The sequence below is a fragment of the Anabrus simplex genome, chromosome 1 (assembly GCF_040414725.1).
Source record: "Anabrus simplex isolate iqAnaSimp1 chromosome 1, ASM4041472v1, whole genome shotgun sequence".
Taxonomy (NCBI): Eukaryota; Metazoa; Arthropoda; class Insecta; order Orthoptera; family Tettigoniidae; genus Anabrus; species Anabrus simplex.
In genome coordinates this window covers 1,698,141,643-1,698,169,279 of record NC_090265.1, presented here as the reverse complement: position 1 = coordinate 1,698,169,279, position 27,637 = coordinate 1,698,141,643, and positions in this window count along the sequence as shown.

The following is a 27,637-nucleotide window of genomic DNA, read 5'->3' as shown; positions in this document are numbered from 1 at the left end:
AATTTAGTGTGCAAGATGTATGAGTCAGGTGAAGTCCCATCCGATTTTCGGCAGAATGTTGTTATACCTATTCCCAAGAAAGCCGGTGCTGACAGGTGTGAAAACTGCCGCACCATTAGTTTAGTATCTCATGCCTGCAAAATTTTAACACGTATTATTTACAGAAGAATGGAAAAACAAGTTGAAGCTGAGTTGGGAGAAGATCAATTTGGCTTCAGAAGAAATGTAGGAACACGTGAAGCAATCCTGACTTTACGTCTGATCTTAGAGGATCGAATCAAGAAGGACAAGCCCACGTACATGGCATTCGTAGATCTAGAAAAGGCATTCGATAATGTTGATTGGAACAAGGTATTTATGATTCTGAAGATGATAGGGATCAAATACCAAGAACGAAGAATTATCTACAACCTGTATAAAAATCAGTCTGCAGTGATAAGAATCGAGGGCTTTGACAAAGAAGCAGCAATCCAGAAAGGAGTGAGGCAAGGCTGCAGTTTGTCCCCTCTCCTTTCAATGTTTACATAGAACAGGCAGTAAAGGAAATCAAAGAGAAATTTGGAAAGGGAATCACAGTCCAAGGAGAGGAAATCAAAACCTTGAGATTTGCCGTTGATATTGTTATTTTATCTGAGACTGCAGAAGATCTCGTGAAGTTACTGAATGGTATGGATGAAGTCTTGGGTAAGGAGTACAAGATGAAAATAAATAAGTCCAAAACAACAGTAATGGAGTGCAGTCGAACGAAGGCAGGTGATGTAGGAAATATTAGATTGGGAAATGAAGTCTTAAAGGAAGTAGATGAATATTGTTACTTGGGTAGTAAAATAACTAACGATGGCAGAAGTAAGGAGGGCATAAAATGCAGACTAGCACAAGCCAGGAGGAGCTTTCTTAAGAAAAGAAATTTGCTCACTTCAAACATTGATATCGGAATTAGAAAGATGTTTTTGAAGACTTTTGTGTGGAGCGTGGCATTGTATGGAAGTGAAACATGGACGATAACTAGCTCAGAAAGAAAGCGAATAGAAGCTTTTGAAATGTGGTGTTACAGAAGAATGCTGAAGGTGAGATAGATAGATCGATTCACGAATGAAGAGATACTGAATCGAATTGGTGAGAGGAGATCGATTTGGCTAAATTTGACGAGAAGAAGAGATAGAATGGTAGGACACATCTTAAGACACCCAGGACTTGTTCAGTTGGGTTTTGAAGGAAGTGTAGGTGGTAAGAACGGTAGGGGTAGACCAAGGTATGAATATGACAAGCAGATTAGAGCAGATGTAGGATGCAATAGTTACGTAGAAATGAAAAGGTTAACACAGGATAGGGTGGCATGGAGAGCTGCATCAATCCAGTCTATGGACTGATGAGTCAAACAACAACAACAACCACCACCCTTAAAGGTACAAACCTGTTTTCTCACGTAATAGTATTTTGTGCTTCCTCCTACCTTCAATGTTGTATTTGTGGAAGTTGATTTGTACTGAGATGTGCTTGCTTAACTCTTTGAACTTGTAGGAATCTCTCGTCAAAGAATATATAACTTATGTGTCTCTAAGAACATGTATCTGTATCTGACGAAAGGTGTATCGGTATTTTCCACATTGACTGAAACTGTATGTAATTTATTTATTTTGTGAAGTCCATTTTGTAAATAATATTTTGAAAATCAAAGATCACTGTTAATTTTTCCGAACCGCAACCTTTACATATCCATGCCTCTGGTAGGTTTCCCGCACCGCCGTCTCGATCCTCTTATACTGCCTGTTGTATGCCACTAGTTTAACACAGGAAGGCGCGACTACCAATATTTCCAATATTTCTCCAAGTCACCGTAAGAGTGCAGCAGTAGACGCACAATCTTCGCTATCAGTGTGGGTGTAACACTGTGTTATTGGTGTATGAATGTGTGTGAAAACCTGAGTTATTTCGTATAATGAGTAAACGTGTCTGGTCACTTCCGTTCGTACAAGAGATATTTTGTATAGAACTGTGAAATGAATTAATCATGTTATGCTTATAGACATTTCAAAAGTGATTTTAAGGTGTTGGTACTTGTTTCTTTCCGTTTGTGCAAGGTATACGCAGAACTGAAACTTCAGATTCTTTCCCCGAAATATTCAATTGTTGTATACCATTTTGCCAATCTCGGCAAGGTGGTTCGCAGCCAGAAAAGATAAGACTCAATGAAATACCGTCTAGAAGGGAATTGAGAGAAAAGCGGCTGTCGGCTTTATCTAGGCAAGGACCTAATAAAGGAAGTAATTGGATATCTTCAGATTACCCTCGTATCTGTGCCTTTACACCTTATTTCAGAAGGTGATGGAGCCTCCGCGGCTCAGGCGGCAGCACGCCGGCCTCTCACCGCTGGGTTCTGTGGTTCAAACCCATCACTCCATGTGAGATTTGTGCTGGACAAAGCGAAGGCGGGACAGGTTTTTCTCCGGATACTCCGGTTTTCCATGTCATATTTCATTCCAGGAACACTCTCGAATATCATTTCATTTTATCTGTCATTCATTAATCATTGCCCCGGAGGAGTGCGACAGGATTCGGTAGCCGGCACAATTCCTATCCTCGCTGCTAGATGGGGGCTTCATTCATTCCATTCCTGACCCGGTCGAATGACTGGAAACAGGCTGCGTATTTTTTTTCAGAAAGTGATTAAAGCCGTGGAGGATAGTGGATTCCTTGTGATAAGAATTGAGACGGACAATCACAAAACAAACGTCTTAATGTTTAGACATTTTGGGCAACCTCATATATCCAAACAATAATATTCCAATCAAGCTAGAAACAGGAAATCAAATCCTAATTTGCGGGTTATAGGTTCGTGTTGTTGAAGAGAGGATGGAGTGTGACATTTGTGTCAGCAACATCTCACTGTCTAGAGCTTCGACACCGCTAAATGGAACTGATTACGCATCAGGACAGAGGAGGAGTTCGATGCCCGAAACCTTATTTTGTTGCTCTGGGGAAGCAGCTGCAGGAGTTCGTTTAAGCTGCTGTGCCCTATTGTCGAAGTCCTTCAAACGTACGAGCGTAATATGAGGAGTTGCAACGTCTTCCCTTTGAGAATACCGGGCGAGTTGGCCGTGCGGTTAGGAGCGCGCAGTTGTGGGCTTGCATCCAGGAGACAGTGCGTTCGAACCCCACTGTCAGCAGCCCTGAAGATGGTTTTCCGTGGTTTCCTATTTTCACACCAGGCAAATGCTGGGGCTGTACCTTAATTAAGGCCACGGCCGCTTCCTTCCAATTTCTAGGCCTTTTCTATCCCATCATCGCCATAAGACCTATATGTGTTGATGCGACGTAAAAAAATAGCAAAAAAAAAACCTTTCAGAATGTGTTTTGTTAGAGTGTGAAGTCAAAGAACATCAGCAAACTGTTAGTGATATTATCCTAACCAAGTTCGTAAGACCCCTGTTATTTGATATTGCGTTGGCAAGAACACAAAAAGTACGGTACCACGCCAAGCGTTCGTACAGGCAAATCGTTAAATTGTGCATGAAGAGGCCAACTGCGACTTCATACAGGTAATATCCGGTATCTAATATTACTGATGTAATTTACGAGCTTCAGTGAACATATGACCATACTGCATAGTGTTTTGTAGGCTGCCATCATTAGAATAAGTTTGGAACATTGTGCGTCTATGTCTGCCATCTAGCGGAGAAATATTGTCGCAGCGTAGTCGCAAAAAGGCTCGCATAGAGCAGGCAGTATAGGAGGATCGAGACGGCGGTGGTTCCCAGTTACGTCCCACGTTGTTTGTTACCGTCAAGTTGCCCTCACTGATATTTACTTCTGCTGTTTTCCCCACAGTTCATTACATTATTAGTGTCTATATAGTGTTCAGGTACTTTGTAATTTGATTTACTTTCCTCTCTTTAGCTGTGTTTATGTAGCCGTTGAAGTAGGGCCTACCGGTTACATATTGGTAGCAGGGCGTGATTCCGGAAGAAAGAAAAGTGAACGGTGATCGTACTTAACCTACAACTAGCTAAAGTTCGAAAGTTGTATATCGCTTTGAAATTTTGTTTCTAACCGTCAGGATGGCTCGTGCTGTTCCGAATCCTTTCCATTTAAGAAAGGCAGAACTAAATTACGAGTTAAGAATACGCAAAATGAATTCTACAGGCAACGCAGAGATGACACTACCCTGTTGAAACGGTCTCTTAATTTGCCGATAACCATACCCGAGTTAACTACGGACGAGTTGCGTGAGTCTTTGGCCGTGGTTAAGGATAGGTTAGCTGAATTTAACGCCATTCTTGTGTCCTTTTGTGCTTCTGAGCCCTCGCATGGCCAATTAGCGCGGGTTAAAGCGCAGTTACTACACTATCTGTACAGAATTAGGGGTTTGTTGTCTCGAATTGCCGGAAGTTGAGCGGCAGGAATGTCAAGCCTTCCTAGAACAGTTTTCGAGAATTTTCGACAGAATCAGTGGTTTGCTTGAAGGAAATAAATTGAATAACACAGATTCTGAAGTTCAAGTGTCTATTCCATCTGAAATGTGTGAAATTGTTAACTCTGGTGCTGCATCTGTTGCTGCTCAAGTGTGCACTCTGACATCTAGTACTGGTGTTATTCAGGAGTCTGAGGAGACTAATGCTCGACTGGGATTTTGTGGTTCATTGTTTGGAACTAGAACACCTGTAAGTCATTCAAATGATCTATCTTCTTTGCATGTCGGTATCTGTACCAATTTTCCTGTGGTAACTGGTAATTCTGTTGTGGCTCAGTGTCTGCCCTCTATTCTTACTCAGCCCGGTTCTGGTGCAATGGTGCAAAACCATCCCCCTCTTTTAGCACCACCGGTATCAAGCGCTCCTTTAGGTTGCATAACCCCTACTCAGGTGGTTAATGCCCCGATGGTCTCTCAGATTAGTGAAAACCTTTCACAAATGAGATTGTCTGCACCCGTAACGTTGCAGGCTAATGCTAGTCCTAACCTAACCGGTACTCCGTCCTTTTCACAAGGGCACCCAAATCAAAGGTACGATGCCTCAGTAATCCCTCTGGAGACCACTCTAAGCCCTCACAGGTACCCATTAGGGTGGCTATTTTCGTTGCTTGAAGGGACTGAAAAACCTACGTAGTACAGACTTAAGTTAATAGAACCCCTAAATTAAAATGGACCAAAAATGGCAGTAAGTATCTCTGTCGGCCACTGGAATTTTCTAGTCATAGATTTACGATGTAGTAGCCTATCTTATTGTAATGGTTATAGCGTCCGCCGTGCCAACTGGCTATAGGTCGGGGACATCACCGTATCGGCTCATTCCCTTATGATCGACCGCGCCAATCACGAACAAGACTTAAGTGCTAGATTGGTCCCGCCTCGCTTCCGTCCGTGGTAGCCAGTGGAGGACTGGAAATTACTCGACGATTAATCTGGAGTCTTCCATCTCGCGAGGTTCCTGGATACATCTAGCATCCAGACTGTTCTGGAAGGGCAGGCGCAGGTATATAAGAGATGAATGACTTGCCTAGGATTGGTACAGTTCAGTCATGAGCCCAGTCAGCGAGTGACTGCCAGTACTCTAAGGTGTCTGAAATGCTGTGATTGTTGTACTAGCGTGCTACAGTGCGGGCTGACGGCGAAGGAGAGAACGTGTGACTTCGTGACATAGCTGTTTACCTTGTGTGTGAATGTAAAACTGTGTAGTGTGAGAACACGTGAGAAACTAAGAGAGAGAGAGCGCGCGTGCTAAGTGTGTATGAGCGAAAGTTATGTGTAGCCCTGTGTAGTTTAGTGCTTAGTTAATAAGTATAGAAGCTACCAGTCTAGTGTTAATTTATTCTACTAGTGTCAGAATCGGGATCGGCTGGTAGCAGTAATTTTGTTACTAAGAATTTTTAGTAAATAGTAAAATAGATATCGAACAGTTTCAGGCTCTCCTCAATAACTTCACTGAACTCTCATCCAAACAGGACGATATAAAGAGCGAACTGAAACTGGAATTAACTGAACTTAAGGGTGAACAAAGTAAATTAGACCGGCAAATGGGCTCTCTCGAAAGAAAATTAAAGAGTTACATTATGCAGGAGATACAGGAACTGGTTGAAAAACAGATCAAAGAAATACAGCAGGCTGTGGTGTCAGGGAATCGAGTCCTGAAAGAAGTGCCCTACGAACGACAGTGACTTCTGCTAGAACCACCTGCAGCGATAGCGACTCTAGCGACGGGAAGGTAAAACACCCGCGCTTCAACAGGAAAACACCTTGGCGGACATTTCGGGCCCAATTCAAGACCAAGACCAATTCAAGACTGCAAGGACCAGCAGCGGAAGTAATATACAGCTTTCAGCCGGGTGCCACCTACGAGGAGATTGTTAGAGTACTCGACAGCCGATACAGTGACTACCAGTTGGAACCGCCTACCGAGTCCAGTTGAGGAAGGGGACGCAGCACGCTAATGAGACGCTGCAGAAATTCGGGTAAGATGTGGAGCAGCTAACCCACAAGGCTCTGGATGGGCTGCATCAGGATCACATTCAGCAGGAAGCAGCCTATACGTTCATTGACGAGCTCCACGACGCTGAGATTCGTCAAAAGCTGGTGCTTAGCGGGGAAAATAACCTCAGGGAGGCCCTGACTTTAGCGCTGAGAAAGGAGGCAGTGAAGGGAACAACGGCACCGTCACCAAGAATACGAGCCGTGAGAAGCGAGGACGCGCCGCAGACGCCGACGCACCAATGAGATCATCTATTGGAACTGCGGCGAGCAGGTTCACCTCCGGAGGAACTGCCGTAAAGAGGTGGCCCCTGGTCAGGGAAACGAGTAAGGGCCGACAAGGAGAGGGGCTCGTTGGCACCATCACTACCGTCCCCTCGTTTGACGCTAAATGTTGTCACCAAGCAGAACGACGACAGCTTGATCACCGATGGGTGGATCGGAGACAGGCTGTGCCGGGTCACGATAGACACGGGGGCGCCATTGATCATCGCCAGGCCGGACATCACTGAGGGGCAGCCAGAGAGGGAACCCAACGGCCCTTACGTGCTACGAACAGCCTCAGGAGACACCATCCCTGTCCTGAAGGAGGCGCTATTTCAACTGACACAAGGACAACGACACCCATGTGTCTGGGCCTTCGTTGCCGCCATCACGGATGAGGTCATCCTTGACCTAGACGCGCTACGAGCGTACGAGGCGACTGTCGACATGGAACGAAGTGTGTTGTGGCTCGGCAAATAAGAGGTAATCCTCCGATGCCCAGGGACGCAACCTCGAGTGGCGCGATTAACGCTGGTCAGCGACGAAGTGATACCAGCCAACAGCGAGATTATGGTTACGGCACGGTTGGAGGAACTCATATAAGGGGGCAGCGTGCTCGTGGAACCCATATCGCCGACCGCCGATCAAGGACTCTACATGGCCAGGATTTTCGTTCCGGCACGAAGCTGCGTGCTGGTACGAATATTGAATTTGACGTCGCGGAGCAGAGGATACGCAATGGGACCGAGCTTGGGACTTGTGAACCAGTCACGTGCGTCGTGCGAGTGGACGACGAAGACGCACAGGCCCTAGAAGCAGGCGAAGGATCGGATAAGCTCCGGAAGATTATATCCGACGCCCGGAAACATTTGGAGGCGAGACATCTCAGGGAGCTTAAGGAACTAATCCATGAGTTGTAGGACATCTTCGCTCCTACCGGAGGTGACTACGGGAAGACGGATAGAGAGTACGATCGCATTAACACCGAGGACGCCGCTCCAATCCGACAGCCACCTCGAAGGGTACACCTGGCGAAGAAGGCGGAAATCGACCAGATGCTAGATGACATGAAGCAGCGGGGAGTAGTAGGTTACGTAGGATGACTCTGGACCACCTCAGCCTCTGCGCCAGCTGCGGGATCCAGCGAACGCGCGCGCGCCCCCCGCAGGGGCCTCTCACTGGCCAGGGGGCCTAGGCGCGTGTGGAATGTACCTCCCTGCACAGGCCTCTTGCTGCCAAGGCTACACACGTGTGTGGAATGTTACTCCTTGCGGCGGCTTTCCACTGCTAAGCCTAGGTGTGTTTGTGTGTGTGTGTGTGTGTGTGTGTGTGTGTGTGTGTGTGTGTGTGTGATGGGTAACGACACTTGTTATGGTACTTGATTTAGTATCCTTTACTGAAGCCTAGTGTGAGAGCAAGCACGCTAACTATGTTGTACTTACCCTACTCTCCTAGTAGGGATAAAAACTGTTACCTTGTTTTGGTGCATCAGCAGAGGTGAAAGAAGGTGCCGGGGTGAATGGGTCTAACCACCAAATCAAAATTTAAAACTTTAACAAAGGTTATATTTTCTGAGTTTTAACAATTAATAACAACAAAAATCTAACAACTTTTGACTAGGTGAAGAAACAAGACTAGGAAGGATCCAAGATTTCAGAATTACAACACCTTTGGGCTACAAGCCCCTAGTTTTACAAGTTTGAGCTCCTAGCACAGCATTACCAAACAATGATTTGTTCAAAGGACAGAAAACCCCTAAAACATGGAGCACCAGCTCAGTAATTTACCATGTCGAGCCTCCTAGGGGCACTTTTACAATACTAGAAAAGAGCTGACACGCTCTCAGTTTTTCAAGCCTATTCAAGGCAATATCAGACCTTACAATAACTTGCCATCAAGGCACAATTTACAAAAATGAAACAGGGGTATCTCGTACCCAACCTACAGGGCCTTCGTGTAAAAGAAATAATGTTAAATAAATGGCCCAAGCACAAAATGAAAGGAGGCGAATACTTGCACTCCTCTATGCAGCTTCTTAAAACCTAACAGGCACTAGGCGGATGAAACAGGGGCTATTCCCAAACTATGGAGGTGACCCGTCTAAGAAAGAAATTTAAAACATTAAGGAAGGGAAGAAAATCTGTTACCAAATATTCACAATGGCGACCAGTGCTTAGTAGCGTGTGTTTCAGTCTCCAGGTTTATCAGTGATTTGAAGGTGTAAGATCGGCATTTACGTGTGGAACTTTCAACTAAGTGATAAGTAAAACTACCGTGCTACGAACAGCCAGTTCAAAGTGTATCACAAGTAATTAAGAACATAATCCTTCTTGTAAACAGCCATGCCAGGGAAAGGAAAGGTAGTAACAACGGACAGCCCAGTGAAGCGCGCCCTACAGGAAGCTCTGAGAGACAAGGAAACACTCGCCACGCTAGCAAACATCATACAAGACCAGGTAGCCAGGGCCGTTATAGACCAACTTAAAGCTACGATAGATTTTAATACGAAAGTAATCGAGGAGATGAGGGAAGCGCTCGAAGCCAGAGACAAGACAATATCAGACCTCAGGGAGCAGCTCGAAACTAAAACCGATGCTCTCGAACAATATCAACGGCGGCAATCACTGCGTGTGTTCGGGGTGCGGGAATCGAGTGGCGAGGACACGGACAAAATTGTCATTGAGCTAGCTGACAGTATTGGAGTACATTTAACGCACGAGGACATAGACAGAAGTCACAGGGTAGGCAAGATGAGTACAGATAAGCCGCGTCCGATAATAGTGAAGTTCGTGTCGTACCGCAAACGGAACGAACTATTCAAATCTAAAAAGAAACTGAAAGGAACGGGCAAAACAATTAGAGAAGACCTCACGTCAATCAGGATGAAACTGTTGCAAGAAGCGATCACTAGATTTTCTGTGTCCAATTGTTGGACAATAGACGGTACGATTATTGTGAAACACAATGGTGTGAAATATCGTGTGTCGAGCCGAGCGGAATTGGACAGGATCAAATAAACCGACAGACTGAAACTAACATGACACTACACATTTTACAGTTTTAACTAACTTAGACACTAGACTTTTAATTACTAGACTATAATTACTATTCAAACTATTACTTTTAGACTATATCTTCATTAGATTTACATATAATAACTAGGCAAGATAGCGTACAGGTTGGCAACTCAAAGCGAGAGTGCTGAACATGCTTCTATTTTCGGCAAGGTTACTGGTGGTCAGCTGAGCGGAATCTCCGCTCCCATACCTACACAGCTCCCTAGTACTAATCCGCTTACAAATGCTTTTAACAACTTTCCAAATTCCTTACAGGTAGTACATGCTAACGTTCAAAGTCTAATTCCTCACTTCCACGAACTCCGTAACATTATTGCTAATGTCAACCCTCACATCGTCATGAACGGAGAAACCTGGATGAAACCGTGGTTGTCAGATTCTCTTGTCCACCTCGAAAATTATACCTTGATCCGAAATGATCGCACAGGTAAAGCCGGCGGCGGAGTAGCTATGTATATTAGGAACGACTTAAAATATAAAATAATTTACAAAACAACTAGTGAATACTGCGCAAGGCCCGAGTTCATGTTCATTGAAATTGAGGCTTTAGGTGTAAAGTGCTTACTGAGTGTTGTGTATCGCCCACCAAAGATTGGATACATCACCGACCTTGAAGACATCTTACTTGACCTCCTACCCAGGTATGAGCATGTTTTATTACTAGGAGACCTCAATACTGACATCCTTAACGACAAAATGACTGAGACTAAACAACTAATCAACATATTTAAATCTTGTAACATGACGATTTTGCCACTTAAACCAACACATCACACAGCCACGTCACATACATTACTGGACTTAATTGTGACGAATAACCCTGACAGAGTACTGACCCACGGGCAAATGTCTGCTTGCGGACTATCCAATCACGACTTAATTTATTTAGCTTATTCACTTAAATGCCCCAAGTACAGACCTAAATTAATTACATTCAGAGATCTAAAACGTATAAATAACGAAGCCCTATTAGAAGATGCTGCAAACATACCTTGGCATAATGTCCATATTTTAGATAATATAGATGATAAAGTGGAGTTCTTAAACACACAACTGCTAGCTCTCCTTAATAAACACGCGCCAAAACGCACTGCTCGTGTAACACGCCCTGCGGCTCCATGGATGACGCAGGAAATACGAGACTTAATGACAGAGAGAGACAAAGCTTTCAGAAAATTTAAAACTAGCCAAATACCAAACGATTTTGACCTGTACAAGACCCTTCGTAACAGAACCACACAGGCCGTAAGGAATGCTAAAATAAGACACTCACAGAACATTTTGCTAACCCGAAACACGACAACAATCTGGAAAACCGTTAAAAAAATGGGCATAGGCGGAAATAAAATACATACTGCTGACGTTAAAATATCACTGGATGATTTAAACCAATACTTTACTACAAGACCCGTTAACATTGACGAGACAACAAAAGAACAGACGATTAGCAAAATTCTACACAATGGCAATACTAACAATGGAGGAGAACAGTTATATTTTTCCCTCGTAACTCCTGCAGAAGTAAGACAAACTGCACGATCAATAAAGACAACTGCGACAGGATGTGACGAGATTGTTCCACAGTTACTGTTAAAAACTCTAGATGTAATCCTACCAACTCTAACCCACATCATAAATACCTCACTGATAACCGGCATATTCCCTTCCCTTTGGAAATATGCAATTGTTCGCCCCCTCCCCAAGACCAACAATCCCGTATAACCCAAAGACTATCGATCCATTTGCATTTTACCATTTCTGTCCAAAATTTTGGAGAAAATAGTTCACAGACAAATAACCGCATATTTAAATAACAATATGCTTCTTGACAAATACCAGTCTGGTTTTAGAAGCAATCATAGCACAACTACTGCACTGCTTAAAGTTACAAACGACATAGGAGTAGCTATGGATAAGGGAGAAGTTATTGTTTTAACTCTTCTAGACCTTAGTAAGGCCTTTGACTGCGTTGACACGGACATACTAATAGCAAAATTACGTGCTCTTAATTTCTCACAAAGCACACTATCCTGGATGTATTCCTATCTCTCTGATCGCCGGCAGTGTGTATCTACAGGTGAAAATTTCTCTTCATGGCAATCTGTAGAGACTGGAATACAACAGGGGTCAGTGCTAGCGCCACTCCTATTTTCGATCTTCATTTCAGGACTAACACAAGTAATTAAACATTGTCAATATCATGTGTACGCAGACGACATACAGATATATACACATGCACACCCTCGTGACTTACCGACTGCAATAAATAATATGAACGACGACCTAGGAAGAATATGTAGGTGGACCGATGACCATGCACTAAAGATCAATGCCCAAAAATCACAGTGTATTCTTTTAGCTACCCAAAAAACCCACGCACGACTTAGACATCCATACCCACTCAGTAACATTAAGAGGCACTCAGTTACAATTCAAAGACACAGTTAAAAACTTAGGGATGATAATGGATAAAAACCTTAGTTGGAACGATCATGTAACAGGTATATGTCAGCGAGTGTTTTATTCCTTACATTCCCTTAAAAAACTCAGAGATTTACTCCCCCAGAATGTAAGAAAACTGCTTATCCAAAGTATGGTAATGCCAATATTCGACTACTGTGACGTAGTATACAGTAACCTGAATGCCTCACTTTCCATCAAGCTCCAAAAGGCACATAACGCATGCGTTCGATTTATTTCAGATATACCAAGGTTTAGCCATATTTCTCCCGCATTTGCTAGGCTTTCATGGCTACGCTTAAGAGAGCGACGAAATTTACACACTCTTTCCCTGTTACATCGTATACTGAACCTTAACACACCTGAATACCTTGCCACACAATTCCATTACCTAGCATCACCTTCTAGTATTCCTACCAGATCATCATCCACCGCAGTACTAAGCATTCCTATTCACCGCTCAACTGGCTACAGTAGATCATTTATAGTCGCCACCAGCCGAATTTGGAATTCCCTACCTGCTGAAATTAGGAGCGTGTCAAACCACCTCCGCTTTAAGAAACTCTGTCAAACCTGGTTAATAAATAATAATGACTTCTTATAACATAGTTGGATTAGATCATAGTTAAGTTTTAGATTAATTAAAACATTTAATTGCTACCTTAAGATATTAAACTGTAGATAATTTAGTGTATATTTAACTCTTCATGTAGGTGTATGTATGGTCGGACAGAATAGCAGGCTTCATAGCCTGAGTCCCGCCATATAAAACAAGACAATAAATAAATAAATAAATAAAAAACGTAGTCACCTCAAAACCAAAATGAAGGGGAGCTCGAGAGAATAAATCACTCTCTATCCCCGAATTACAGTTACCAATTTTATAAGTTTTTACATAAGCCGGCAGAACTTACATTTTAGAGAAAAAGGTTACATATTAAAATTTTCCCGCGGGTTATACTGCTGAGCTAGCAAGAAATAAGATGTTAAGCGGCTATTACCTTGCTGAAGACCTGCTGCCTGATGAAAGAGGCGTCACCCGCCTCCTGCTTCACATCCACACACTTAGATAGACGTTGATAAAATGGCCAAGAGACGTGAAAATCAGCAGTTTATAAACCTTCGGGGAAAGTTCGAGACCTTTCATGAAGAAAATAGCCACACTCACTCAATTTTATTGGGTAGCTTAAAGTTACACACCAAATCGAAGAAGAAGCCTGTGATTTGTAGGAAATTAATTACAGAAAATCTTGATTGGTTAAATTCAAAACAGGCGGAAAGAAAGGATAAATATTGCCAACCCAAAAATGAATGAACGAAATTTACTAAAAGAAAACTTATGAAAACAAAATTACTCCTGAAAGGTTCTTTCACTTTGCACCAGGGTGGATGATCATAGTTTTTGTAGTGACCTCTATGAGAGAATGTCCAAACTTCAAGTAAAATTTCACACAGTTCAGGAAACTTCACCAAAAAAATTACGGTAGTGACATCTTCTGAGAAAATTTATAAGTTGGTCCAGTTTTATGTTCCGAGTTTCTCCTGTAGAGGAGGTTTTATTGGCGCAAGATTTAAAAGTGTGGCGTAGGGGTGTATCTCCCGGTACAAAAACTATTGTGTGTAATTAGGTGGTTAGTTCCAAAAATATTTCGATGGTGTTCGGGTAAAGGGAGTTAAGTCATAAAAAAAGGTTTTGAGAAAAATGAAAATCAAACTTCACCCACTTACTGTAAATCAGAGAATGCTTTTGCAAACGTATAAAACATATTAAATGCTAACAATGTTAATGTTTTTCACATACTGGATGTTTATACGACGAAGTAGTTGAGTTTGGACGATATTAAATTCAAAATAAACAGAAGGTACTGACTTAACCCCTTTTACCCGAGTAGCAGTAAAGACATATACCCTTTCGCACCTTCAACATTTTATTTAAATACTGCAATACACTAACAAGTACAGTGTATAAAAGCAAAAAAGTTGAAAGAAAACATTTCACTGGTGCCAGGAAATGAATTTCTATATTATCAAAGGAAATAAACTTTTTCTCATTTCACAAGAATACTGAATGCTAGATATATAAACAATAGTTTTTTAATAAATGTAGTAATGAAACTATCACAAACAATGCCTTTGTTACATTTTAGTATCCTCATAACCACAAGTTTTGTCTATTTTGTCTATCTATTAGTAAAGCTCATCATCACCTTCCTCATCACTGTCGGCAACAGTATCAGGAAGAATATCGGTAGTTACGTTTTTTGGAAGTCCCTGATAGAAGTTGTGAAATACTTCAGGTGTTAAAGGGAGCAGAGAAAGAAGATCTAGTTTCTTCAGCACTGAAGTCGGAATTGGTCCTTTGTAAGACTGCTGAGGTAACAGTCGATTAATACCTTGACCTCGTATAGGTAGAGAAACTTTCTTGAAGTTTGCAGACTCATCCAACGTGTCTTTGTAGAGAAGTACCGTTGACTTTTTCTCACATCTAAGCCACTTTACATCCTTCCAATAAAACGTTTCCCCGTCATCATTGTTTTTCTTCACTGGTAACACATTTTTGTACAAATCAGAGTACTCTAAGAAGTGTTCCATACTCATAGGGTGTACTTTGAAAGGATGAGTCTTCCTACAGGAGCAAACAAGCTGCAGTCAATCATGTGGGTGATAAACTAGAATTGAAGCTTTCTTCTTCTTCTTCCTCTCAATAAAGGCATGGACAGTGTCACATTCTAAGTGTGTGTGGCCAGGGATCAAGATCTTGTGGTCTATTATGTCTATAGTGGAATCATTTCTTAATGCAGACATGCACATTGCCACCATATTTTTATTTTGTCCTCCACATGTATCTGAGTACATACATTATTACTCTTTTGACATGAGAAGGGACACTTGTGAGATGTCTGGCCACACAAGATGCAATCTGATTGAAGCCTCTTCCACCATCTGCTTCAACACACATGTAACAGTGTGCCTGATTAGTTGTGCAGTCATGTACAGTGAGGTTGCAAATCCACAGCAATAAGAAATGCAACAGAACTCTCGATGTTGGGGGTCGGAATGCACTGCTGCATATCAAAATGCCAAGACAACAATAGTGCTATCTGAATGGGATAGTTTCTTATCATTGGATTTTGCTAAATATGTCTCATCAGCTAACCTATGCTGAATAGCAAGACATTTCCGCAAAGTTAATTTCTGATCTTCTTCTGCCAAACTTATTTTCAATGTGTACTTGTCACAGGTGTGACAGGTATCCTTCTTCGGTGATTTTATGGACAGATTCTGTTCATGAAACAATCGCTCATAAACAGTTCAACTAACAAACCTATTGCCATCGCAAGCTCTTATATTCATCATACATTTTACTTAAAGTATAATGAGCTGGAAGATACTTTTTTGAAGTCGGTCAGCTTGAATAGCGGCTCTCATAAGCAGATATAGAAAGTATGTGATTTTTAGCTTTCTCAATCACTTCATTTAATTTGTTTGCAGAAATGTGGCGTCCCCTACAGTCAACAGGTGTTATTCCAATGAGTGATTTCTGGGACTTCTTGATGACATTTGCTATAAACATATTTGTTTCATCAAATGTGTAAAGGAAGCATTTTTTGAATATTACTTGTAGTTCTCCATTAATTCTCAGATGGTATGTGTGCGTTACAGATCTGCTTTTTACTTTCTCATCAGGACATGGTACTTTTCTTCTTCTCTCACTTTGTTTTTCATTGCTTGTTATTAAGCCGGAAATATATATAACTCTTTTAGAGTAGTCTCCAATACCCCAGTATTCTTTAAAAATTACTCTTCTATCTTCTTCCAGAAACCTATGTTTACACTTCAACCTACAGTCTGGCAAAAATTTATCTTTCCTTCCCAAAACAACTTTCCCTGTTTCAGTCGTATATTCTAGACCTCTGTTTCTTTTCTCCTTACGATCTCTACGAATTTTTTGGGTACGCCGTTTAATTTGTTTCCTTATCTTGACTTTCCCAGCTTTTCCCACATTTTCAGAAGCGAAGTCATTATTATTATTATTATTATTATTATTATTATTATTATTATTATTATTATTATTATTATTCCCTACCTCCGTTTGATTTCCAAGTTCATGTACTTGGTCTAAATCACCCTCCCTAGTTTTGAACACTGGATCTTCTTCGTAAAATCACAATGGCCGTAATGTAGTTAGTTTCCTTTCTCATTTATCCTATATTTTCTTTGGTGAATGAATGTTTGATGAAACAGGTGAACAGCTGTCTTCTCCATCTGGCGAATAAAGTGGGTCATCATCAGAGTCTAGCAGGTCTACCAGCTGAGGATCAATATCTGGTGCAGGGTTTTCAGTTCAAAACTCCTGGCTGGTTCACTATTGTTACAAAAAGTTAATAATAATAACTTAATGGTCCCCTTGTTTGGACAGTACACTGGGCAAAATGGTTTAAGTCAAGTTATATGTGGTGCGTAAAAGGAGATAAGTGACTTAATCCCTTCTACTCACCGAGAGCGTTGCGTGCAAAAGGGGATAAGTTGACATAGCCCCTTTTACCCAAACATGTATTGATCTTTTTGGTTTCAACTCCTATTACACATTTACGTAGTGGTCCTAAAAATGAAGGTATGACTTAGATCCTTTTACCCAGTGTAGAATATATCTTCTAGTTTATTCTGAGCAACTTAACTCCATTTTCACAAAAAATGACTTAACCCCCTTTACCCGAACACCATCGATTTTTTCTTATTACCTATAATAATTTATGATCTTGATTAGCTCTCAAATCGTTCATATTGGGGTCAGGAAGGGCATTCAGCCGTAAATCTTCACGTTAGATAATCGCATTGTCTACGAAATTTCAATTAATATATTTTCTCCCTACTAGCTTACTTATAATTATTTGATGTGAATGACTGTACTCCAAGGAATATTCACTGTACTACTTGTACATATGGATAATTATTTTACTCGGATAAAGTCTGAAATCGGAGGTTGATTAAGAAATACCGTTGTTACTAGCGCGAAATACGTATACGTACATAAGGAATGAAAACAGGTCGCCATTATGTTACATTTCGCTGCGTACGTCGTTTGTTTGAACTCTTCGAGGTCAAACACCCATACATGGGAGTGCTATGTCTGTGATTTCTTATTATCTTTGTTCAAGTTGTCTATCGCGAATATTTTGTTGAAAGAAAAAAATAGTATGATCTCTGAGCTAATGATTCAGGGGGGCACATGAAGTGCTAATTCATCAAAAATTATATCGAATATATATGTTTAGCACGGAAGACGAAATAATAAATCGTGTAATGAATCAGTTAAGGGACATGAAGTGACTGCTAGTCAAGTGATACAGAATGAGAAAAAGCAATAAAACGACACCAAAGAAGTTCGGTGAACAAAGACATCAAACACGACTGTGTTCGACAAACAAAACACGAACGCGTTGCCACGTAGCAGAAATAGTGGTTGTGAGGCAGTAAAATAAAATATGTTGTAATGGTTGTAGAGTCCGCCATGCTAACTCGCTACGCGCCGGGGGCGTCTCCCATCGCCCCCACCCCCCTTACGCTCGAGCGCGCCAATCCGCGAGCAACACTCAAGCACTGGGCCGGCCCTTCTCACTTCTATCCGTGGTCGCGCCGCAGAAGACTACGAAAACGACTGGAAGATTAATCTGGAGTCTTCTATTTCGCGAGGTTCCTCGATCCATCGAACATCCGGACTATTCCAGAAGGGCTGGCGCAGGTATATAAGAGCAGTTACTTGCCTGCAGTGGGAGTCAGTGAGAATTGGTGAGTGAGAGTTAGAGAGTGAGTGAGCGGACAGCGCAGTTAGTGATAGCTTGAGAGAGTGCGGCCTGATCGAGTGTCTGTCGGAGCCGAGGACTCGTTCCTGTTTTCCTGATGTCGTGTGTGTGTGTGTCCCTTGAGGCTGGCTGCTGGAGGAGAACCTGGAGTGTTCTGGAGCGGCGAAGAAGGGAACACTAGGAGACGACGTGTGAAGACTGCGGAGTTCAACGGGTTGAGTGAACAGCGGATACTATCCCGACCTGCGAGGCTGACGTGTAGGCTGTGGACCGTGACAGCGCTAACGAGTGTGACTGAGTGGCTGAGAGAGTGTACTGCAAATAATCGATGACTCTGTGTGTATGTGTGTGTGTCATTGTAGATGGAACATAAGAGAAACTAAGAGAGAGAGCGCGCGAACCGTAAGTGTGTAAGTGTACTTGCGTAACTTGTAAGCTCGGCTATTGTCTCTGTGTGTGTGTAAATCTGTAGTGATAGTACTTAGTTAATAAATCTTAGAAATAGGTTGCTACCTGGTGCTGTACTCATTTATTTATCTACCCCGCCAACACGTTACAACTGGCGTCAGAAGTGGAATGGACAAGTGTGATAAACTAGTGGATAAACTCTTACGTAAAAACTGGTGTCAGAATCGAGTATCTGGTATCTTATTTTGTAGCCGGCAGAAATTTATTCGAGTGAAATGAATTCCGAACAGCTTCAAATTTTTCTGAGCAAGTTTAGTGAACTCAAAAACAAAATCTTATCTTCCTATGGCGAACTCATTAGTGAACTGAGATCTGAGCGGAGGTCAAACCCGGACCAGCTGAAAACCGATTTGAGTGAACGGAAGAGTGACCAATTAAAGTCAGGAGACGAAGTGCGCTCTCTCGAAACCGAGGTCGACTATAACGATGTGCGGGATGGCAACGAACTGGACGAGAAGGGATCCGAAGAGATGCTCGCGGTTGTGGAGTCCGGAGTTCGAGGCCCAGAGGTGGAAGTGAGTGCCCTGCGTGCGGAAACGATGGCTGTGGAGACGCGAATGAATCCTGCTAGCAGCGACGGCGGCTCCACCATCGTGAAGTTGGAAAACCTACGGGACGATGGCATTACTTCCAAGAGAACATGCCGGACCCAGTTCGAGACCGGATCGACGTCCAAGAAGAGTGCCGAATACCCGATCGCCATACTACGTGTACAACGCAGCCCCCAGCCAAGTTCGACCTAAGAGGAGGTTATGGTAGTGCTCGACGTACGCTGCGGTGTCCACGAACAGAGAGCCACCTACCGAGTCCAGACGCAGGTGAGGATTCAGCGCACAGATATAACGTCGCGGATAATCGCCGCCGAGATCGAGCGACTAGGCGACGTGACTGTGGAAGAGTTATCGCGAGGTGACACCAAGCTCGAGGCGGCTGACGCCTGTGAGAAACTACATAGCGCTGAGGTCCGTCCAGGGAGGACGATCGGCAAGACACAGAACTACAAAGAGGCTCTGAAGATGGCCCACGAGACAGAGGCAGCGACTGCGACGGCACGGCTGGAGGGACCCCTACTAGGAGACGGAGCAGCAATGGAAGACGAACCGATGACCAACGAACGAGGATGCCACCTGACTAGGACACTTGTTCCTGCACGAAGCTGCGTGCCGGTACGAACATCAAATTCCGCACCCCGGAAGAAGAGGAAATCCAGCAGGGCTAAATCTTGGACGAGCAAACTAGCCCCGGACATCACACCAGAGGACTACGAAGGCACTCAAATCCTGAAAGTAGACGCGGGTGTGGACGAAAGGAAAACCACCGAAGTTCCGGCTGCCACGCGAGGACTTGCTGATCATTACCAACGGGAACGAGGACACCGTCGACCGGACCCAGCGGATCCCCCATGGGAAGGTGGTGGCCAACCGAACAAACTGTATTGCAGCGAATTGTGGAGCTGCTCGGGACGAGCAGCCTTGAGGAGGGGGCAATGTAATGGTTGTAGAGTCCGCCGTGCTAACTCGCTACGCGCCGGGGGCGTCTCCCATCGCCCCCACCCCCCTTACGCTCGAGCGCGCCAATCCGCGAGCAACACTCAAGCACTGGGCCGGCCCTTCTCACTTCTATCCGTGGTCGCGCCGCAGAAGACTACGGAAACGACTGGAAGATTAATCTGGAGTCTTCTATTTCGCGAGCTTCCTCGATCCATCGAACATCCGGACTATTCCAGAAGGGCTGGCGCAGGTATATAAGAGCAGTTACTTGCCTGCAGTGGGAGTCAGTGAGAATTGGTGAGTGAGAGTTAGAGAGTGAGTGAGCGGAGAGCGCAGTTAGTGCTAGCCTGAGAGAGTGCGGCCTGATCGAGTGTCTGTCGGAGCCGAGGACTCGTTCCTGTTTTCCTGATGTCGTGTGTGTGTTTCCCTTGAGGCTGGCTGCTGGAGGAGAACCTGGAGTGTTCTGGAGCGGCGAAGAAGGAAACACTAGGAGACGACGTGTGAAGACTGCGGAGTTCAACGGGTTGAGTGAACAGCGGATACTATCCCGACCTGCGAGGCTGACGTGTAGGCTGTGGACCGTGACAGCGCTAACGAGTGTGACTGAGTGGCTAAGAGAGTGTACTGCAAATAATCGATGACTCTGTGTGTATGTGTGTGTGTCATTGTAGATGGAACATAAGAGAAAGCGCGAACCGTAAGTGTGTAAGTGTACTTGTGTAACTTGTAAGCTCGGCTATCGTCTCTGTGTGTGTGTGTAAATCTGTAGTGGTAGTGTTTAGTTAATAAATCTTAGAAATAGGTTGCTACCAGGTGCTGTACTCATTTATTTATCTACCCCGCCAACCCGTTACAATGTATTCTCTAAAATAAAATATTACGAATTATTCCTTAATCAACCTCCGATCTGATACTTTATGTGATTAAAAGCTACAGTTTGTCGCACCGACACAGGTAGGTCTTATGACGATAGGAAAAATCTGAGAATGAACTGAGGCTACGGTATTTGCCTGGTGTAAAGAAAAACAAACACGTGTATGCATATAGGTTAGGAAGAATTATCCAAGCTACTCGAATAATATGTAGAACATCACACTGATTTATTTACTTGTTAGTTCAAAATACATTTCTAAATTCTTTCTTACATGCTCCGCATTCCTTAATAATTTGATTCGGACCGTCAAAATCAACAGCATAATCTCCACGATGTTTATAGTGACGTTCACAACGGCGACAGACAGCTATTTCGAGTAATGCTTTTGTGTAGAAGGGGGGTTTCTCCCATGCGACATCCAAATCCTTAGCAGCATATGTTGAGAGAAACCCAGATGGTAAATAGTTAATTAGATGTTGTAGCATTCGAGTAAATGGCTATGTGTGTAGTATGATGTAATAGCCTCACTTACTAGTGAGAAATATATAGTACGCATCGCGTCAGGTTTAATATTTGGCGTACAAACTTCACATTTACACTGATGATTACTGTTAGCTTCAGGGTTTTTCTTCTCGCCAAACTCATTCTTTACTTGTCGCTCCATGATCGTTGCTATCTACTACTACAGGGGTAACACTAAACAAGGCACAAACACAGTTAAAAAGGGAAGGTAAGAGTACAATGCACAATATAAGAAAACACTGCACACTCGGAAAAACAGTAGCTAGCATTACGCGGATCTCCAACAAAACAAGTACGTAACTATCACTGGGGCCAACAAGTGAACGACAAAACGGGAAGATGGAAGGGCTGGGAACCTACCAAAGGCATGGACATGGCTTAGATAGCGGATTCCGAAATAAATGCCCGTGATCCTTAGATTTTAAAAATATTATTTAAAAGATAATTTTACAAATACATTCCAAGTTACGAGCTATAAGTTCAGTGATATACATAGCTTATTTCGTAGCAGTGTAAACTCAAATTTCAAATCAACTATACATCTAGTTTCCAATGCAGCAGTACAATGCAATTTACAGGTTATCCAAAATGTAGCGTACGTAAAGTGATACAGAACTATCAGAGGCAAACCCCAAGGGAAATCCTATTAAACTACAATATACATATTTTAGTGAAACAAAACGGGAATGTCTCAGAAACGAACAGGTAAGTCTAGCTGACAAACTAAGGCGTCATAAGTAACTAATTTGGTGAATCTAGGCGAGGTTAGGGCAGACTCCTGTATAAAAAGCAAATCGGAACATTACGGAATTTTTAGCAGGAACGGAATTGAAGAGTGCTTACCCGAGGAGAGTGCCACCCCGAAAACCGGGGGACGTCAACCAGATAGGCTGCTCGCAGACGGATAGACCAAGACCGACAGATTTCAGGATACCGAATTCATTCGAACACTGCCTCGCTCACTATATATAGGAATTACTGGCCTTGGATGCAAACAATCAGCGTGCACGTGTTCCCTATCGCCACCTAGACTGACCAATCACAACCTTACTTTCGATCGAGAACTTTGACTAACATTCTAGAATACGCATGATCGCGAAAGTCGTATTTTTCCAGAATAGACAGAACACACTTTCTAGAACACATACCAACAAAGTAACACACTCTGTACAAAAGTTATGTAACTTTCTAGATCTTTCCAGGAACTATAGACAGAATTATACTATTTACAAATGCCTATGTTACAACATTATACAGTACAGGTTAGGTCAATAAAAATAAAACATCATATTGTATTTTACAAACAAAGACTTAAAAAAAATACATTCCACTCGCATTACATATTTCACTTGTAACAATCGTGAACACACACTGATGCCAACGGTGACGATGCTTTCCGATTTATTCACACACTTTTTAAATAGTAGCCTACGATTGACATTACGTCACACTGACATGTCGTATGGTGCGGATAGCTTTAAGGTGCACCCCTTAGCAATTGCCTAGTGTGCAAATAGAGAACTACAGAGAATTATTTAGGACTGCCAACGGGGGAATCGAACTTACTCTCTTCTGTATAAAGATGTGAGCGAATTCGTTTGTTATATATATATATATTAATGCTAGGTGTAAGATAATCTCACTTAATATTACCAGACACGAGTTTATTGTGTGTAAAAAATTTATTTCGTACACTTGTGTTTTAAATGTAACGCGCAGACAGTTCGATTCGTCGTGAATATCAAACCCGGATGTCACCTGCAAACAGTTTTCCCCTAAATCGGTCAAAGGCCCATCTCTTTCGCGGTCAATGCTGGTCGAGCCTTGACCGCGGATTTATCACCTCAGGTTACGAATAAGAAAACATTAGTGGAACAGTGAACTGAAGAGTTTACGCGGCACGCAGGTTAATAGTAGATGTTGAACCCGACCATGTTTTTTAGAAAGTAGTTTTTTCAAATTGCATGTCGCCGTTAGAACGGAAATATATAGTGCGAGTTGCTTGATGAAAGTACGACAAAGTTTCCATCGCAACAGTGCAAGCAAGATGTCGAGTCTGCAGAGAACTCTCTTTAACAAACTGGCAGTGTTGCAGGAGATGCTAAGATTGAAAGAAGAGTGTGAGTTAAGAAATATCAGGGAAGTGGAGGGCGCGTTTAAACGCGCTGTATTAAATAAATTAAGAGAATTATCTAACGAAGAGTTCCACCTGTTCGTTAGTTTATACACTTACATTATTTCTGAGTGTGAGAGTCCTCACTTTCCGCACTTCTTTCTCCACGGTTTTAGCTACATCTCCTGTAGCGCTATCTTAATGAAGCTAGGGGAGATAATAGACGCGTATCGAAGTGAGGAAGACATAATTATGAGTTTTAACTTTTTAATTTCAAGAAAACGTCTATTGTAGGATCGGGAATCAATCAATCAATCAATCAATCAATCAATCAATCAATCAATCAATCAATCAATCAATATTGATCTGCATTTAGGGCAGTCGCCCAGGTGGCAGATTCCCTATCTGTTGCTTTCCTAGCCTTTTCCTAAATTATTTCAAAGAAATTGGAAATTTATTGACGTCTCCCTTGGTAAGTTATTCCAATCCCTAACTCCCCTTCCTATAAATGAATATTTGCCCCAGTTTGTCCTCTTGAATTCCAAATTTATCTTCATATTGTGATCTTTCCTACTTTTATAAACGCCACTCAAACTTATTCGTCTACTAATGTCATTCCACGCCATCTCTCCGCTGACAGCTCGAAACATACCACTTAGTCGGGCAGCTTTTCTTCTTTCTGTCAATATACTTTAGTGATGGGACATTCGATTCATTTTACTGAATCGATTCATTTGATTCCGTTCACGTTACTGAATCGATACAGTGATCCGATTCACGGCTCATTGGTCACCGCTCCTACTGCATCAGTGTAGTATGTGCTGGTAAGACAGCAGCAACAGCATTCAGTGCTCGCAGCTGCCATCTGGTCTTCATACTATGAACTCCTTTCTTAGAAAAAATGCTAGTTACTCTAATACATCGAAGGTTTCCGGCAACGCAGGGTGGGAAAGGTTAGGATTAGGAAGGTAGCAGCCATGGCCTGAATTAAGGTACAGAGCCAGCATTTCCTGGTGTGAAAATGGGGAACTACGGAAAAACCATCTTAATGGCTGCCGACGGTGGGATTCGAACCCACCATCCCCCGAATGCAAACGCATAGCCACACGCGATATTAACCGCACGACAACTCGCTCAGTCCTTTTTTAAAAAGTATTTTTCTATCAGCTGAGGATTTTTTTAAATCGTCATATTTTGTATAGGCTACTCGAGATGTACAGTAGCCCGCTGGTTTTCTGATTCAACATACTGTTATTGCGTCTGTCCACATATGATTGAAGTCTTGTGCTACGATGTGACATATGAACTGAGAGAATACTGAGCCGTTCTTCCGAATATAAAACAGGTACTTTTGAGTGGTCATGACTCATGAGCATGACTCATAGTCATAGGGCAGGCTAGAGTCGAGTTTAACTGTCAAATGTCAATTAAGTTATAATACTAAGATTCATTAAACTAATAAATAGTATAACCTAATAGCCTACCTACTTACTAGCTACTTCAGAATTATGTTGTGACTACCTTTTTAACACTGCAAATAAATCCATCTATTATTTAAACCTCCCTGTAAGAAGAGGACAGTGAATGCAAATGGGTATTATTTTCAAATGAGCTGAGCTCGAGAGTCCATTATAGCATACGATTCTTTCAGTCTAGCATGTATCACTGTATGTCTCGCTGCAGCGGAAGCTCGGCTCTCCGCGTGTCCAGTGAGCCGATAAGGAGCCGTGTGTATCATGTGTCTCACTGAGCCGCGCTCGTTCACGATTCTTTCGATGTGCCATGATTCACTGTATGCCTCGCTGCAGCGGAAGCTCGGCTCTCCGCGTGTCCAGTGAGCCGAAGGAGCCGTGTGTATCATGTGTCTCACTGAGCCGCGCTCGTTCACGATTCTTTCGATGTGCCGTGATACACTGTCTCGCTGCAGCGGAAGCTCGGCTCCCCGTCAACGTCCAGTGAGTGCGCCACTCAGCACTGTCCGCTGGGAGTAAGCTGAATCGTGTGCCGTGAGCTCGCCTTTCCTGTGAATCGATTCACTCGGACACTTGAATGAATCGATACACTGCTTCGAATCATGCATTCAGTAGCCAACAGTAATATACTTCTGCGTTTCTCCACTTACCCCCTTACTTCTCGTATTTCTTCCTTTTGGTTCCACCCCATCCCTCCCTTTCTCCCCCTTCCCATCCTTCCCCTTTTCTGTGCCAGAGCCTTTTTTTTTCCACCCCATAGATCTTTTAAACTTAACGATCTCGCCTTATTCAACGTCTGATTTCTCTCCAGGTTCCTATCTGCATTTCTCTTACTCGGGGAGCTTGAGTCACTACCCTGACTCCTTACTCTTCCCGTCACCTCTTCATTACCTATATCCACTTCACTTCGGTCTAGTGTCCTACTTGTTGATTCACTCCTTCCTGGGTTGTTCTGACTCGCCAAGGCCTCTGCTGTCTCCGCCACCTGACCGCTGACACCGCAGTCCCGTCCTCTCTCTTCCTTCTCCGTACTGATGTCGCCCTGCTGTCGATTTCTGCAACTCATTTCCTCCTCACATTTTTCCATCCTTAGCAGTTCCTCCTGCGTCTACGATCGCGACCAATTTCTGCCTGAAGTTACCAGACACCTCCCCACTATCTTGGCTCGCAATACCTGAGTTCTAGCACGCCACATATGCCGCTTATAGACGTCCAACCGCAACCTGTCCTCTCTCTCTATCTCAGCCTTCAAATAAATGTTCGATCCTTTCAAATTTCCAGCATTCCTCAGAATTATATCGGCCATCAGGGTTGAAATTAATCTTAACTTCAGCGGCCTATGTCCCTTGTTCCTTCCTACTCTATATATGTCATCTATATCAACTTCAGAGAAGTTTATCTTCATTTTATTCGAAACTATGTCCACCACTTTCAATACTAACTCCACTTTTAATTGTACCTTCCTCAGGTACATCATACACAAACACATTTTTTCTTGCTGATTCGTTCCTCGCTAACCTCACTTCTCTCTTCATTGCTGTCAATTCCTCTTCCAGTACCACCACCTTCTTTTTCAAGCTCCCTACCTCATCTTCTATCTCCGCTAACTTGTAATTTACCCCTCCAATTTCTTCTTTTATAAAAAATTTTAAGTCCTTCATCTCTTTCATTTGGGGTGCCTGGTGTTCCTGCATCATTTCCTTTATTTCTTCTCCTTTTCTCGCTTTCTTCACCACTCTTTTGACCTCTTCAAGCTCCTCCCAACCGAACGGTCCCTGGTTTGGACTCGGGTTTTTTTCTATACCTCCTACCACGAGCAGCGTCGCAAAGGCCTTCGCACACAACATAATCCTCAATAGTCCTTTATAACCACTAATTTCTCTCCCTCTCTCAGCTCTACCTTCCTTCCTACACCGCCGGGCTGAGTGGCTCAGACAGTTAAGGTGCTGACCTAACCCCAACATGGCAGGTTCGATCCTGGCTCAGTCCGGTGGTATTTGAAGGTGCTTAAATACGACAGCCCCGTGTCGGTAGATTTACTGGCATGTAAAAGAACTCCTGCGGGAATAAATTCCGGCACCTCGGCGTCTCCGAAGACCTTAAAAAGTAGTTAGTGGGACGTAAAGCAAATAACATTATTATTTATTACTTTCTACACCACCTTGCACCATGCCATCTTCCAATTCTTAGCTTGTATTGCTGTAGCGTTATTCCCATATTGCGCACCTCAACTCACTCACACGTCCGCACTTCCCGATGTCTCGCTCGTGACTGTGTTCTCAGCAATTACTCGTTGCGAATTACCAAGTTGGTGGAGTTAGATAATTCGTTGGAGTTTAACAACAGTTCGTTCCCTTATCTTGCCCATTATACTCAAGACATGCACTAGATGTTGACTCACCGACACTGTCCATATCACTGATGGACTGAGCTTGGTGATGTGTCTCACTTCCTCAAGGCTGTGTTCGTTATACAAGCCAGTGCACAAGGTGGACGAATACTTTTACGTTGGCATTTACAAGCCCAACCACACTCATTATCTTTTATTAAAGAGTATTAGCGTGTAAGAGGTATATTCTGCCGGTATTATTGTATGTATATTGCATATTCACTGCGTATTTGTTTCTGAA